We start from the raw sequence: 15,363 nt of genomic DNA on the forward strand, positions 1-15,363 counted from the left end.
ACAAGGGATCTGATTTCTCTGTATTTCCACCAACAACTGTTATCTCTTATCTTTTTGGTAAAAGCCATCCTAACAGACATGAGGTCACATTTCATTATGGTTTGATTTGCATTTCCCTGGTGATTAGTAATGTTGAGCATCTTTTCATGTCCTTGTTTACCATTTGTGTGTCTTCTATAGAAAAATGCTTATTTAGATCTATTGGCCTTTAAAAAAGGATTTTATTTATTTATTTGAGAGAGAGAGCATGAGTGACAGAGAGCAGGGGTAGGGGCAGAAGGAGAAGGAGAAGGAGAGAGTATCTCAAGCAGACTCCCTGCTGAGTGGGTAACACCACACAGGTCTTGAACTCAGGACTCTGAGATCATGAACTGAGCCAAAATCAAGAGTCTAACACTTAAATAACTGAGCCACCCAGGTGCCCCTCCATTGCCCTTTTTAAATCAGAGTATTTGTTATTTTGCTATGGGGTTGTATAAGATCCTTATGTTTTGGATATTAACCTCTTGTCAGATATATGGTTTATAAATACTGTCTTCAAGTCATATGATGTCTTTTTGTTTTGTTATTTCCTTTGCTCTACAAAAGCTTTTTAGACTGACGTAGCCCTACTTATTTATTTTTGCTTTTATTGCCTGTGCTTATTGTGTGATATTAAAAAAAATCATTACCAAGACACTGGTATCAAAAAACATTTTATCTATGTTTTATCTAGGAATTTTATAATTTCAGGCCTTACATGTAAATCTTTAATCCATGTCAGTATAATTAAGTGGTATAAGGTAGGAGTCTAGTTTCATTCTTTTGCCTGTGGATGTCCAGTTTTCCCAGCAAAGTTTCTTTCTTTTTTTTTTTTTTAAAGATTTTATTTATTTATTTGACAAAGAAAGACACAGCGAGAGAGGGAACACAAGCAAGGGGAGTGTGAGAGGGAGAAGCATGCTTCCTGCTGAGCAGGAAGCCCAATGTGGGGCTCAATCCCAGGACCCTGGGATCATGACCTGAGCTGAAAGCAGACACTTAATGGTTGAGCCACCCAGGGCCACCCCCAGCAAAATTTCTTGAGGAAACTATCCTTTTCCCACTGTGTGTCTTGGAGCCCTTGTCAAAGTTTAGTCGACCATATATACATGGGTTTATATTGGAATCTCTATTCTAGTCCATTGATCTATGTATCTATTTTTATGCAAGTATCATACTGTTTTGATTACTATGGCTTTGTTATATACAGGAAGTAAAATGCCTCGAAGTAAAATGCCTCCACCTCTGTTTTTTACTTTGGCTGTTTAGGATATTTTGGTCTTCTAAACAAATTTTATTATTATTTTTACTATTTCTGTGAAAAAATGCCATTGAGATTTTGATAGTGATTGAACTGAAACTGAAGATCACTTTGGGTAGTTATGCATATTTAAATAATACTAGTTTTTCTAATCCATGAACATGGATTTTCTTTACATTTATTTGTGTCTTTCCCAATTATGTCCTATTTTTTAAGTTTTTATTTTCATTCCAGTTAGTTAACATTAAGTGCTAGTTTCAGGTATATGATATAGTGATTCAACAATTCCATACACCACCCAGTACTCATCATGACAAGTGCACTCCTTAATTGCCATAACCTACTTAACCCGTGCCATCCCCCCAACTCCCCTCTAGCAGTGATCCCCTTATTCTCTATAATTAAGAGTCCATTTCTTGGTTTGTCTCTCTCTCTCTCTGTTTTCCCCTTTGCTTATTTGTTTTGTTTCTTAAATTCCACATATGAGTAGAATCATACAGTATTTATCTTTGATCTGTTTCACTTAGCATAATACTCTCTAGCTCCATCCATGTTATTGCAAATGGCAAGATTTCTTTAGTTTTTATGGCTGAATAATATACCATTGTATATATATACCACATCTTCTTTATCCATTCATCAATTCATGGACACCTGGGAGGCTTCCATAATTTGGTTACTATAAATAATACTGCTATAAACATTAGGGTACATTAATTACTTTAGTGTTTTTGTATTCTTCAGATAAATACCCAGTAGTATGATTGCTGAATGGTAGGGTACTTCTATTTTTAACTATGAGGAACCTCCATATTGTTTTTCACAGTGGCCACGCCAGTTTGCCTTCCCACCAACAGTGCATGAGTGTTCCTTTTTCTACACATCCTCGCCAATATCTGTTGTTTCTAGTGCTGTTGATGTTAGCCATTCTTGCAGATGTGAGGTGATACTTCATTGTAATTTTGGCATGTTTCCCTGACTGATGAGTGAGGTTGAGGAGCATCTTTTCCTGTGTCTCCTGCCATCTGGGTGTCTACTTTGGAGAAATGTCTATTTATGTCTTCTGCCCATTTTTAAAATTGGATTATTTTATTTTTCATATGTTGAGTTTTATAAGTTTTTTTTATATATTTTGGATACTAACCCTTTAGCAGATATTTCATTTGCAAGTATGTTCTCCCATTCTACAGGTTGTCTTTTAGTTTTATTGATTATTTCCTTTTCTGTGCAAAAGCTTTTTATTTTAATCCCAATAGATTATTGTTGTTTTTTTTATTTCCCTTGCTTCAGGAGACCTATCTGGAAAGAAGTTGCTGAGGTGAAGTCAAAGAAGTTACTGCCTGGGTTCTCTTCAGGATTTTCATGGTTTATGGTATCACATTTAGGTCTTTAATCCATTTTGAATTTATTTCTGTGCATGGTATAAGAAAGTGGTCCAGGCTCATTCTTTTACATGTTGCCATCCTGTTTTCCCAACACTATTTGTTAAGAGACTGTCTTTTTCCCATTGGATATTCTTTCCTGCTTTGTCGAAGATTAATGGACCACGTAGTTGTGGGGTTATATCTGGGTTTTCTATTTTGTTCTGTTGATCTTTGTGTCTATTTTTGTGCCAGTAACCATACTGTTTTGATTCCTATAGCTTTATAATATACATTGAAGTCAAGAATTATGATGCCTCCAAGCTTTGCTTTTCTTTTTCAAGGTTGCTTTGGGTATTTGAGGTTTTTTTTTTTGTGTGTGTGTGTGTGGTTCCATACACATTTTAGCATTGTATGTACCAGTTCTGTGAAAAATGCTGTTGGTATTTTGATAGGGATTGCATTGAATGTGTAGATTTCTTGGAAGTAGTACAGACATTTTAACAATATTTGTTCCTCCAGCCCATGAGCTTGGAATGTTTTTCCATTTCTTTGTGTCATTCCCAATTCCTTTCAGCCTTTTTAAAATAGTTTTCAGAGTATAGGTCTTTTACCTCTTTGGTTAAGTTTATTCCTAAGTATCTTATCACTTTGGGTGCAGTTGTAAATGGGATTGATTCCTTTTGTTCTCTTTCTGCTGCTTCATTGTCGGTGTACAGAAATGCAACTGATTTTTATATGTTAATTTTATATTCTGCAACTTTACTGAATTTGTGCATGAATTCTAGCAGATTTTTGGTGGAGTCTTAGGGCTTTTTTTATATAGAGTATCAGTCATCTGTAATAGTTTGCAAAAAGTTTGGGTTCCTTACTGATTTGGATGCCTTTTATTTTTGTGTGCTCTCTGAATGCCATGCCTAGGACTTGTAGTACTATGTTAAATAACACTGGTTAGCGTAGACATCCCTGTCTTTTTCCTAACTGTAAAGGAAAAGCCTTTAGTTTTTCCACACGGAGGATGATAGTAGCTGTGGGCTTTTCATGTATGGCCTTTATTATGTTGAGGTATGTTTCCTCTAAACCTACTTTGTTGAGGTTTTTTTTTTTTAAATCATGAATGGATGTTGTACTTTATCAAATGCTTTTTCTGCATCCATTCTCATCCATTCTGAACCAATCATATGGTTCTTTTCTTTTATTAATGTAGTATATCATGTTGATTGATTTGCAAATATTAAACCACCACTGCAACCCAGGAATAAACTCCACTCGATTGTGGTGAATGATTTTTAAAAATGTATTTTTGGAATCAGTTTTCTAGTATTTTGTTGAGGATTTTTGCATTTGTGTTCCTCAGGGATATTGGCCTGTAGTACTCTTTTTTAGTAGAGTCTTTATCTCTTATATCAGGATAATGCTGGCAGCATAGAATGAATTTGGAAATTTTTCTTCCTTTTCTGTTTTTTTTTTTTAATAGTTTGAGAGGAATAGGTATTAACTCTTTTATAAATGTTTAGCAGAATTTGCCTGTGAAGCCATCTGGTCCTGGACTTTTGTTTGTTTTGTGTTTTTTGATTACTGGTTCAGTTTCTTTGATCTATTGGAGGATTGATTGGAGGATTTAATCCACTTGCATTCTGAACTTATCTGTCTGTTCAAGTTTTCTATTTCTTCCTGTTTCAGTTTTGGTAGTTTATGTGTTTCTAGGAATTTGCCCATTTCTTCTAGGTTGTCCAATTTGTTGACTTCTAGTTTTTCATAATATTCTCTTATAATTGTGTTTCTCTGGTGTTATTTCTCCTCTGTCATGTGTGATTTTACTTATTTGGGTCCCTTCTCATTTCTCTTGGTAAGTCTGGCTAGAGGTTTTTTAATTTTATTAATTTCTTCAAGGAACAAGCTTCTGGTTTCATTGATCTGTTCTATTATTTTCTTTGTTTCTATATCATTTGTTTCTGTTCTCATCTTTGTTATTTCTTTCCTTCTTCTGGCTTTAGGCTTTGTATGTTGTTCTTTTTCAAGCTTCCTTAGGTGTAAGGTTAGGTTGTTTATTTGAGATTTTTCTTGCTTCTTGAGGTAGGACTGTATTGCTATAAACTACCCTCTTAGGACCACTTTTGCTGTGTCCCAGAAGTTTTGGATTGTGGTATGTTGTCATTTTCATTTGTTTCCATGTACTTTTTAATTCCTTCTTTTAAAAAAATTAATTTGTTTTTTTAAAAATTCTAGTATAATTACCATAAGTGTTACATTAATTTCAGGTATACAATACAATGATTCAACAATTACATATATTACACAGTGCTCATCATGACAAATGTACTCTTAATCCTCTTCACCTATTTCTCCCTTTGTCCCATCCACCTCTCCTCTGGTAACCACCAATTTTCTCTCTATATTTAAGGGTCTGATTTTTTTTTTCATTTCTATCTTTTTTCTTTGTTTGGTTTCTTAAATTACACATATGCGTGAAATCACACGCTATTTATCTTTCTCTCCCTGACTTATTTTACTTAGTATTATACTCTCAAGATCAATCCATGTTGTTTCAAGGGCAAGATTTCATTCTTTTTTATGGCTGAGTAATATTCCATTTTATACATAGTACCACAACTTCTTTATCCATTCATCCGTGAATGGACACATGTGTTGCTTCCATATCTTGCTATTGTATAAATGCTGCAATAAACAGGGGTGGACATATCTTTTCAAATTAGTATTTTTGTATTCTTTGGATAAGTATCAGTAGTGGAATTACTGGATGATATGATACTTCTATTTTTAGTTTTTTGAGGAATCTCCATACTGTTTTCCATAGTGATTGCACAAGTTTCCATACCCACCAATGGGGCACGAGGGTTCCTTTTTCTCCACATCCTTGCCAGTACTTGTTGTTTCTTGTGTTTTTGGTTTTAGCCATTCTGATAAGGATAAAGGGATATCTGAAAAGGATGAAGGGATATCTCATTGTGGTTTTCATTTGCATGTTAAGAGACTCCCAACATTTAACACCTAAGTAATTAATACAAGTCCCTAAACAAAAATAATCATTATACTATTAATTCCTTCTTTTATTTCCTGGTTGACCTATTTGTTATTTAGTAGCATGTTGATTACCTCCATGTATTTGTGGTCTTCCCAGATTTTTTCTTGTGATTGACTTCTAGTTTCATAGTGTTGTGGTCAGAAAAGATTCATGGTATGACTTCCCTCTTTTTGAATTTGTTGAGTTTTTTTTTTTTTTAAATTTGTGGGCTAGTATGTGATCTTATCTGGAGAATGTTCCATGTGCACTTGAAAGGAACATGTATTCTGCTATTTTAGGGTGGAATGTTCTGAATATATCTGTTAAATCCATTTGGTCCAGTGTGTCATTCAAAGCCACTCTCTTTTTTGATTTTCTGTTTGAATGATCTGTCATTAATGGAAGGAGGGTGTTAAAGTCTCTTTATATTATTATATTATTATCAATGAGTTCCTTTATGTTTGTTACTAATTGTTTTATATATTGGGACCTCCCAAGTTGGGTGCATAAATATTTATAGTTATATCTTCTTGTTTGATTGTCCCCTTAATGATTATATAGTGTCATTCCTTGTTTCTTGTTACACTCTTTATTTTAAAGTGTAGTTTTCCAATATAAGTATTGCTACTCTGGCTTTCTTTTAGCATTCATTTATGTCATAAATATTTCTCTATCCCTTCACTTTTAATCTGCAGGTGTCTTTAGGTCTACCATGAGTCCATTGTAGGCAGCATATAGATAGGTCTTGTTTTTTTTATCCATTCTGATACCCTATTTCTTTTGGTTGGAGGATTTAATCCACTTGCATTCTGAGTAATTATTGATATATATGAATTTAGTGCTATTTTATTACTTGTTTTGTCATTGTTTCTGGAGATTTTCTCTGATCCTTTTTTATCTTTGTTACTTTTGGGGGGTCTCTCCTTTCCACTCAAAGAGTACCCTTTAGTATTTCTTTAAGCACTGGTTTAGTGATCAAAAACTCCTTTAGTTTTTGTTTGTCTGGGAAACTATCTTTCTTTCTATTGTGAATGATAGCCTGGCTGGGCAGAGTGTTCTTGGCTGCAGATATTTCCCATTTAGCACATTGAATATATCATGCCACTCTCTTCTTGCTTCCCAGATCTGTTGGGTAATCTGCAGCTAGCCTTATGGGTCTTCCATTGTAACCAAGGACTCCTTTTCTTTTGCTGTTTTTAAGATTTTGTCTGAATCACTATATTTTGCAAATTTAATTGCAGTATGTCTTGGTGTTGGCCTGCTTTTGTTGATCTAAAAAAAGATTTTATTTATTTGAGAGAGAGAGAGAGTGTAAGATAGAGAGCACAGGAGTGGTGGTAGGGACAGGAGTAGGGGAAGAGGCAAACTCCCTTCTGAGCAGGGAACCTGATGTGGGGCTTGATCCCAGGACCCTGAGAATATGACCTGAGCTGTAGGGAGACACTGAACAAAGTCTCCCAGGCATCCCCACTTTTATTTATTTTGATGGGTGTTCTTTTTGCCTCCTAGATCTGGATGTCTGTTTCATTCCCCAGAGCAGCAGTTATTAGCTATTATTTCTTCAAATACATATTCTTCCCCTTTTTCTCTCTCTTCTTCATGTGGAACTCCTGTAATATGGATGTTACTACATTTGATGGAGTCCCTGAGTTCCTGAGTCTACTCTCATGTTGTATAATACTTCTAATTAATTCTTCTTTCTCTCTTTTATTCAGCTTCACTAATTTTCATTACCTTATCCTTTAGGTCACTAATTTGTTCTGTTGTTCACTACATCAATCCTGATTCCAATCTTGACTATTGTGTTCTTCATCTCTCATTGATTCTTTTTTAGCTCTTTATTTCTGTGGTAAGGAGCTTACTGATGTCTTCTCTTCTTTTCTAAAGTCCAGTGAGTATACTTAAGATTATTGTTTTAAATTCTTCATCAAGCATATTACTTTTATCTGTTTTGCTTAGATCTCTGGCTGTGGCCTTCTTGTTACTTCATTTGGGATAAATCCCTCCATCTTGGCATTTTGACTATGTCTATGCTTCTTCTCTGTGTTAGTAATGCCAGTTATGTCTCCTGGACCTGAAAATAATGACCTTCTGAAGAAGCAGTCATGTACTTTCCAGAGCCAGATGCTTCAGGTAGTGTCTCTGATATGTGCTGCACATGCTGTGCTGTTGTGTTTTGGCTGGTCTGTCCTTCAGGCTAGCCATCTGTGAGGCTCTCCTTGCCTTCTGTGGGCAGTGTTTGGTCCCTGGGCTGAAAGCCACGAGTTTTAACTAGGTTTTTTCAAATATGCTTGTGAAATGATTCCTGACACCACCTCTACCAGAACTGAGGCCCTGCAGAACTCTCTGGTTGGGTTATGTGGTGTGGGCCAGGGTTTATGCTTGTTTTCCAGACCAGAGATCTGTCATGCTGGGTCTGAGGCAACCTTGCCTGAGAAGGACAGTCCAGTCAGAGCCAGAGCCCTGGGGGTTGGGTTCATTGTATGCAAGATAGTCTATCAGTGTTGGTGCTGTGCTGCTTCCTACAGGTGCATCTGTGTTTATGCTGAGGGGTTGGAGAGGGAGATGGTACCAGCCAGACCTTTTGTTCCTTGAGAGGTATCTCCATGAATGCTGACTTTCAGTGATACACTCCAAGAAGAGGGAATCGTCTCTGCATTGTGTGCCTCAGGTGGTCTTTGGATTGCTGTTTTCATGCTGTCTGCCCCCAACTATTTGCCTTTCTTGTGTCTAAGAGCAGTGCAGTGCTCTCTAGGCTGTATCCCAGCCAAAAACACTGATCTTTAAAACTCTAGGCTTTAAGTCCCACTGGTTGCAAGAACTCACAAAATTCAGATTCTCTTGTTTTCTAAGCCAATGGCTTTGGGAAAATGTTCTCCTTGAGCATCCCCTTGTGTGCTCCTCCCTCTTGCCCTTATTTGCAATAAGCCTCCCTCCCTCTATAGCACCTGCAATTGGTTTCTCCCCTAAATCATGTCCCTACACTTCCTACCTTGTTCAATTTGGCTTCTTCTCTCCATTTAGTTGAGAGGTTTGTTCTGTTAGTCTTCAGGCCGATTTCTGGGATATTTATATATATTTATATATATTTAGGATAGTTATCTAGTTGTGTTCCTGGAGCAAGATGAGCCTAGGGTCCTCCTACTCTACCACCATTTTCCTTCTCCCTCATTTTGAGTTAATTTTTATAAATGGGGAGATATAAGGAGTCTATCTTCATTGTTTTGCACATGTTCTGCACAAAAGATTCACAACAGCTGTGTTTCAGTTTCAAAAGGAAAGTAAACTGTGTTATTATTACAGAAACCCAATAGAAACAGGAGAAGAAAGGAATATACACATAAATGAAGGTAATAGTAGTCAATAAATGAGAACAAGGCCAAGTTACATCAAATCAGGTACTTAGAACATCCAACCTCATCAGCTGGGGAAGCCCTGTGGAAGCAGCCAGGCTGGAGTCCCTGTTGAGAGGCCTGGGAGGAGCATCCTCCCCTCAGGTGAGACTTCCAACTGATCATCCCCATGAAGGCCATATTGATAGGACAGATATCAGGGTTTGAAATTAAACATTTGTTTGCCTATGTGCAATTTGGTGTGAGCTGCATTTCCATGTTATCATATTTCTATATTTTCTTTTCTTTTTTTTAAGATTTTATTTATTTATTTGACAGAGAGAGATCACAGTAGACAGAGAGGCAGGTAGAGAGAGAGGAGGAAGCAGGCTCCCTGTTGAGCAGAGAGCCTGATGCACGACTCAATCCCAGGACCCTGAGATCATGACCTGAGCCAAAGGCAGAGGCTTAACCCATTGAGCCACCCAGGCGCCCCTCATATTTCTATATTTTCAAGGAGCCTGGGTTATATAGGTCTGCCTCCCCTCCAAGATTCTTTTCTGGAGGCCAGCCCAGCCTGGAGCAGGAGGGGATGTGAGACAAGATTTGTGAGCTCTTGGCATCCAGAACAGAAGGGACAGTTCTGACCTGGAGACCAGATAATATATTTTAAACAATTAGGCTTCCAAGGCTTTGTTAGCATGAGTCTCACAAACAACATTCTTATCGTGTCTGTGTATATGCAGGTCCAGATGGTCAGTTATGTGGGACAAATCACAAAAAACATTTATCTGTGCAAAACAGCATGTGGATATCCAGTTGTACCAGTATTATTGGTTAAAATGTCTATTCTTTTCCCATTACATTTCCTTGACATCCACTGGTCTCTGTATCTCTTTGTGCCAGTACAATAAGTGTCTTGATTCTACAGGTTTGTAAAGAGTTTTAAAATCAGAAAATATGAGTCCTTCAATTTTGTTCTACTTTTCAAAATTAATTTGGCTATTCTGAGTCCCTTTGAATTTTTTTTTAAGATTTTATTTATTTATTTGACGGAGAGAGAGAGATCACAAGTAGGCAGAGAGGCAGGCAGAGAGAGAGGGGAGAAGCAGGCTCCCTGCTGAGCAGAGAGCCCGATGCGGGGCTCGATCCCAGGACCCTGAGATCATGACCTGAGCCGAAGGCAGAGGCTTAACCCACTGAGCCCCCAGGTGCCCCCCTTTGAATTTTTATATAAATTTAAAATCAGCTTGTTAATTCTTCCAAAGAAAGCAGCTAGGATTTTGATAGGAATTTTATTGGATTTGGGAATAAATTTGGGATGTGTTGCCATACTAACAATATTGTCTTCTGATCTCATGAACATGGGTTGTTAATGTTGGTTTCCTATTGTTGGTGTAACAAATTTCCACAAATCTGTGGCATAAAACAACACAAACATATCTTACAGTTCTGCAATTCATAAGTTTGAAATGGGTTTGTTTCACTGTGTGAAAATCAAAATGTAAGCAAGGGGAAATTCCAGCTTCTAGAAGCCACCTCCATTCTTCATGGCTCATGGCCCTTACTCAATCTTCAAACACAGTCGTGTAACATGTTTTAATCCCTCTCTCCAACTCATACTTTTGCCTCCCTCTTATTAAAAAACCTCTGTTACATTAGGCCCACCCAGAAATGCAAGATAATCTTCCCATTTCAAGATCCTTAATCACATCTGTAAAGTACCTTTCTCTATGTAAGGTTATATATTCACAGGCTTTGGAGATTAAGATGTGGACATCCTTGTAGGCCATTACTCTACCTAATACAGATATCTTTTCATTTATTTAGATCTTCTTTAATTTCCTTTAATAATGTTTTATAGTTTTCAGATAAGAGGTTTTATACTAGTTTTGTTAATTTATCCCTTGATATCATATTCTTTTCATTTTTTATACATAGAATTGTTTTCTTATTTTTATTTTCATATTGTTCATTGTAGAAATACAATTGATTTTGGGATTTATAAAAATCCAATTGTGTTTACATAAATAAAACTAGATTTTTGTGTATTATTTTTGTATCCTTAAGCCTTATTGAACTCATTTATTAGCTCTAATAATTTGTGTGTGTGAGTGTATTATTTAGAGTTTTTTATATATAAAATTATGCCATCTGCAAATAGAATGTTTCTTCATTTCAAACATATGAATTTTATTTCTTTGTCTAACTTAATAGCCCTGGCTAGACCTCCAGTACAGTGTCGAGTAGAAGTGGTAAGAGCAACATTCTTGTTTTTTTCCTTATCCTAGATGAAAGCATGTAGTCTTTCACCATTAAGTATATTAGCTGTGGGGTTTTCATAGATGCTCTTTATCAGGCTGAGGAAATTACCTTCTACTCTTAGTTTGTTGGGTATTTTTATCATGAAAGGCTGATTAAATTTTGTTACATGCTTTTTCTGCATCACTTGTGCTGATCATGTATGTTTTGTCCTTCATTCTATTGAAATTTTGTGTTATGTGGTTTTCAGATGTGAAATTAATTTCATTCCTGGGATAAAATTCCACTTGGTCATAGTGTGTAATCCTTTTTCATCTAACTGGATTCAGTTTGCTATTATTGTGTTAAGGAGTTTTGCATGTATATTCATTAGGAATATTGGTCTGTAATTTTTTTTAATGTGATGTCATTGCCTGGCCTTGTTATCAGAGTAAAACTGTTATCAATGTGAATTGGAAAGTGTTCTCTCTTCTTTCATTTTTTGGAACAATTTGTGAATAAGTCATACCAATTCTTCTTAAGTATTTGGTGATTCACCAGGAAAGCTATCTGGACTTAGGCTTTTGTGTGTGTGTCTTGGGGGGATAGTTTTTTGATTACTGATTCAATGTATTTTTTTGTTATGGGTCTATTAGATTTTCTAGATCTTGAGTCAGTTCTGGTAGTTTTTATTTTTCTAGAAAGTTATTCATTTCATCTAGGTTATATAGTTGTTCGGACATACAGTTGTTCATAATATTCTCTTATGATTCTTTTTACTTCTGTAAGATGAACATTGATTTCATATCCATAATTCCTGATTTTAGTAATCTGAATCTTTTAGAGGCCTTTTTTTTTAAAGATTTTATTTATTTATTTGACAGACAGAGATCACAAGTAGGCAGAGAGGCAGGCAGAGAGAGAGGAGGAAGCAGGCTCCCTGCTGAGCAGAGAGCCTGATGCGGGGCTCGATCCCAGGACCCTGGGATCACAACCCGAGCCGAAGGCAGAATCTTTTCAATTTTTACCTTGGTACTCTAGTTCAATGTGTGTCAGTTTTGTTGATCTTTTCAAAAAATGAACTTGGTTTCATTGATTTTCTATATTGTTTTTCTTTTCTATTTCATTTTTTCCCACTCTAATCTTTATTATTTTTCCTTCTATTTGTTTTTGATTTAGGGTTTTCTTTTTCCAGTGTTTTAAGATGGATATTTACATTACTGATTTGAGATTTTTCTTCTTTTTTTAGGGTAGACATTTACACTACAAATTTGTCTCAAAACCCTGTTCTAGCTATATCCCAAAATTTTGGTATACTGTGTCTTCATTTCATTCAACTCAGAGTATTTTCTAATTTCTCTTATAATTTCTTCTTTCATCCATCATTTATTTAGGGATCTATTGTTTAATTTCCACCTATTTTTGGATTTCCCATATTTGTTCTTTTATTGATTCATTATTTCACTTCATTTTTTTAAAAGATTTTATTTATTTATTTGACAGACAGAGATCACAAGGAGGCAGAGAGGCAGGTAGAGAGAGAGAGGAGGAAACAGGCTCCCTGCTGAGCAGAGAGCCCAATGCAGGGCTCAATCCCAGGACCCTGGGATCATGACCTGAGCTGAAGGCAGAGGCTTTAACCCATTGAGCCACCCAGGCACCCCTTCACTTCATGTTTATAAGAGAACATACTTTGTGTGATTTAAATCCTTTTAAATATATTAAGGTTTGTTTCATGGCCTAGTATATGGTCTGTCCTATAAATGTCCTGTGTGCACATGAGCATAATATGTATTCTGCTGTAGTTGGGTGGGATGTTATATAGATATCTGGTAGATCTATTTGATTATATAGTGTTGTTCAAGTCTTAACTTTCCTTGGATATCTTCTGTTTACTTTCTAGCCATTTTTGAAAGCAAGGTGTTGTAGTCTCCAACTATTATACACTATGTTTAGAAAGTCTAAAGTGCATTATTTGTGGTGGGGTATTGAAGCCTGCAATTCTGTTCTTGAATTGTGTATCTCTTCCTTCATTTCTGTTAGCTTTTGCTTCATTTATTTTAGGACCTATTTTATTAGGCCTATAAGTTTATAATTGTTATAGCTTCTGACAGATTAATCACTTTACCATAATAAAATTGTTACCTCTAGTGACTTTTTGTTTTAAACTCATATTTTCTGATATTAGTATTGCCACTCCGCTTCCTTGTGCTTGCTGTTTGCATGATACAGCTTTTTCTCCTTTCACTTTCAGGCTATTTGTATCTTTGAATTTAAAGTATGACTCCAGTGCACAGCATTTAGTTGGACCTATTTTTTAATCCAGTCTGACAATCTCTGCCTTTTAATTAGATTGTTTAATTCATTCACATTTAATGTTACTGATATAATTGGATTTGTACTGGCATTTCAAATTTTATCTTCTCTAAGTCTCATGTGTTTTTTGTTACTTTTCATTTTTACTTTCTTTTGCATTATATGTGAATACTTTTAATGTAAAATTGTAATTATTTAATGATTTTTTTCTTTGTATTTTTTATGTTTATATACCATTTACTTTATATTTATATTATCTTTCTATATTTATTTTTCACAGTGGTTGCTCTAGGAATTACCATATACATCTTAATCTATTAGAATTTATTTCAAGGGGTGCCTGGGTGGCTCAATGGGTTAAACCCTCTGCCTTTGGCTCAGGTCATGATCCCAGGGTTCTGGGATCAAGCCCCACATCGGACTCTCTGCTCAGCCCAGAGCCTGCTTCCCTTCCTCTCTCTCTCTGCCTGGCTCTCTGCCTCCTTGTGATCTCTGTCTATTAAATAAATAAATAAAATCTTAAAAAAAAGAATCTATTTCAAATTTATAGTAACAATTCAAATAAGTATGGAAACATTAGCCTTATATAGCTCTATTTCCACTTTTCCCCTTTTTATGCCATTATTGTTATAATATTTATATGTTACAAACCAACAACACATTATTATAATTAGTATTTTTTATCATTTTGTATCTATTAAAGAAGCCAAGAAAAGAAAGGAGAGGAAGTATACATTCACAAAATTTGTATTAACCATCTTATGTATCATTTCTCATTGTCTTAACTTGATTCTATGGATTTGAGTTATAGTTGAGTGTCATTTCATAACTCCAATACATACAGCTTTTCTCCCACCCATTCCTGTGTGCTATTGTTACCATATATATTACTGTATGTAATAGACTTAACAATACAATTATATACAAATTGTTTTTATGTAATTGCTTTTTAAAATAAGTTACAAAAGAAAGGAGAAGAAATAAGCAATTATACAATATTTTATAATTGTATAATTGCCTTTATTAGTAATTTTTTTGAGTGGTTTTAAATTATTGTCTGAGGTCACTGGCTTTCTGGTTGATGATCTTCCTTAAATATTCTTATAAGGTACATCTATTAGGAATGAATTTTCTGTTTTTCATTATTGTGGACTATTTTACCACCATTTGAAAGAAATTTTTTAAGATACATGAATCTTAGTTGATAGTTTTTTTTTTTTTCATTCAACACTTTGAATATGTCATTCCACAGCCTTCTGACCTTCATTGTTTCACATGGGATTTCCTTGTATGTGATGAATTGGTTTTCTCTTGTTACTTTCAATATTTTCATGTTGTTTTTGCTTTTGGCATTTTTACCATAATTCACCTTGGTGTGAATTTTCTTTTTGCATTTATCCTGTTGTTCAGATTCCCAGGTATGTACAATTACATTTTTGGCAAATTTGGGACATTTTAAGCCTATTTCTTTGAGTTTTCTCTGCTTCTCTCCCTCTCCTCTCCTCCCAGTACTCCCATTATGTGTATGTTGGTGTTCTTCATGGAGTCCCACATTTCTCTGAGACTTATTTTGCTCTATTCCTTCTGTTATTCAGATTATATAGTTGCTATTAACTGGTCTTCAAGTCTGCTGATTCTTTCTTCTTCCAATACGAATCTACTGTTGAATCCTTCTATGAAATTTTTTGTTTACATTGTTGTACTTTTAACTTCAGAATTTCTATTTGGTTCTTTTTTATAATTTTATCTCTTTAGTGATATTCTCTATTTGATGTGATATTGCCACTAAACCTTCCTTTATTTCTT

At 35.3% G+C, this 15,363-nt stretch overlaps 1 protein-coding gene across 1 annotated transcript in view; it reads left to right on the plus strand.

The window, feature by feature from the left end:
• Positions 1-2,607: 2,607 nt before the first annotated feature.
• Positions 2,608-15,363, plus strand: part of SYTL4 (synaptotagmin like 4) — a 107,899-nt gene continuing 95,143 nt past the window's right edge. Inside the window, exon 1 of the mRNA XM_044234782.1 lies at positions 2,608-2,654. The gene's annotated coding sequence lies outside the window, so the exon portion shown is untranslated. The remainder of the gene's footprint in view (positions 2,655-15,363) is intronic.

Source organism: Neovison vison, chromosome X (genome assembly GCF_020171115.1).
Source record: "Neovison vison isolate M4711 chromosome X, ASM_NN_V1, whole genome shotgun sequence".
NCBI classification, from domain to species: Eukaryota; Metazoa; Chordata; class Mammalia; order Carnivora; family Mustelidae; genus Neogale; species Neogale vison.